The following is a 2,482-nucleotide window of genomic DNA, read 5'->3' on the forward strand; positions in this document are numbered from 1 at the left end:
AGTAAGCTGGGAGCAAATGCTTTGCATTTGCCTCCCTAAACAAAGGTTAAATCGTTTATGTCAATCTGATTAGTGTCATTTGTTGTCCACACCCAAGGACAAATGAAGTTAGAAAATAAGCCTTATTTTGATTAGTTCTTTTATTCAGGAGGAGCCAACCTGGTCCCTCCCTGCAACATGAATGATAAAATGTATATTAAGGAATTTTAAAATTGCTCAAACCTCGCTGCCTTGGGTCCAGTTCTGCGTGTGTAAGAAGGAACAGAGTAAAGTTTAGTAGCAGAAGTGAAGAGGCAGGCAGGGCAGAAGCAGGCCAGAAGCTGGCAAGGCCATCCAAACCACCCAGCCGCTATTGGCCAGAGCCGCCTGAGGCAGACCTCCTCGGACGGGCAACAGCTGACTCCGACTAGGACAGACTGGGCTTTTTCCAACTGGGCCCCCATGAGCCGATGGTCAAAATGAAGATCGGGGGCCAGACTGTGAACTTTATGATTGATACAGCGGCAGAGCACTCGGTAGTTACTCAGAAGGTAGCTCCCCTCTCAGGACAGGAAGTCACCATTATTGGAGCTACCAGTACCACAGCTGCAGACGGTTCTGCTGCCCCCACCGATGTCAGTTAGGCGGCCATCAGGTGGTTCATGAATTCCTATATTTACCAGTTGACCTGGTCCCTCTAATGGAAGCAGAAACCACTTTTGCCCCAGATGGCTCAGCACAGCCTTGCCTAGGTGAAGAGACCTCTCCAATAATCCTGTCCTTAGCAGTGCTGAGAGAGGAAGAATGAAGACTTTATACCCCCCAGCCAAAGGCCTCCACATCTGTTCTTGTCAGGCCCCCATCAGGGGACTTGGGCAGTGTTCCTGTTATCTGCCAAAATTCCCAAGACTGTAAAAGTACTTGTTCACTGAAAAGGTATAAATGTAAATGTTTATTTAATGTTTATATGTCTACTTAGGTATAAATATTTATAAATAAATAGAACCCCCGGTTAGTTTCCTGGTGTATTCTGGAGCAGCCTATTCAGTCTTGACAGAGCCAATGGGACCAGTAACATCTAAGAAGGCACCAGTTCTAAGAGCCACCAGACAAACTGCTTTTTTCCTTGGACATCAAAGAGGACTGTGGACCTCAGAAAGAACACGGTAACTCATTCGTTTCTAGTCATGCCAGAATGCCTGTACCCCTTACTTGGACGTGATCTCTTACAGAAATTACAAGCCACCCATAAGCTTGTTCGAGATGCCCTGCCAGTGCCACCTCGGACTCTGTACATCCTTTCCAGCCTGGGGACTCAATGTGGGTAAAGAAGTTCATGACCCCAAGACTCACCCCAACTTGAAAAGGACTATACCTGCAGAAAATTGTATAATAGACTCAGATGATGCCTGCGTCTTCATAGACATGGCCTCAGAAAGACAAGGACAATTTTACCTTATATAGAAAGGTCAAAGAGTGGACTTTAGTCACCTCCCTAAAATGTTTGTATAGCCCTGCCATATCTCATGTTTAGTAGCGGAGGATTTGGTTGCCTGAAGCGGCCATGATGCCAATATTATGTTTCATTGTATTGATATATTATATTAACCTTTAATTCTCTTGCAGGTTTGAATGTATATTGGCTATCCTGGAAGGGGACTGTGTGGGGTGAACCCCAAGAGTAGAGGGTGTCTGGCTGCCAAGAGGGCAGGTGCCCAACTGGGCAAAGAAGAATACCCATCAGGTTTTGGTCTCTATTAAAAGACAGCTAACAGTTGGCAGCCTGTACTGTCAGGGATAGTACAAACCTCGGCTGTAGAGAGCTGGGAAAAGCCTATTTGGAATGAAAGGTCTGAGGCATGGTTGTGCATTTTTAAAGAACATAAAAGAAGGTTTAAAGGCTAATCTGAAAGTATGAAATTTAGAAAGAAGAAGAGAAACGTTAACAGGACTAACAAGAAAAATCAGAAAATCTTAGAGCAAATCAGTATGTTTTTCTCCTTATATAATTCCTCTGAAATCTGGCAATGCTTAATAAGTCATGGCAATACATTTCTTTGCATGAAATCAATAAGACCGGTTTTCAATAGTAATTTTATTAACCGGAAACTTTGACTGGAATGTCATGTTTTAAAGAAAACTGTCTGAGCTCTTAAGACTTAAAGCCAATAAGAGTGCCACAGGAAAAGCCTGGTATCCTGCTTGGGAGCCCTGAAGATGGCTGGCGCTGGAGCGTCAGGCCCATGCCCTACCATCACTGGCGGTTGGTAAGAGTAGAAGGGGAGCAATAAGGATGCCTCTGCATCCCTGCGGATCCCCCACTCACTCTGGGCCGCAACGAGTAGGAGGGCTACTGAGATGGGCTTAAAGCCTAGAGGGTGGGCTCAGGTGGAGTTGCTACAGGTGAGGGATTCACCTACCTCAGTGGATGCTGCAGGCAGGCCTGATGGCGACTGAATGGCTTGGCTTCCTGGCCCTACGGGGCACGTTAAGATTCAGTCAT

This window comes from Myotis lucifugus, unplaced genomic scaffold (assembly GCF_000147115.1).
Source record: "Myotis lucifugus unplaced genomic scaffold, Myoluc2.0 scaffold_1344, whole genome shotgun sequence".
Lineage (NCBI taxonomy): Eukaryota > Metazoa > Chordata > Mammalia > Chiroptera > Vespertilionidae > Myotis > Myotis lucifugus.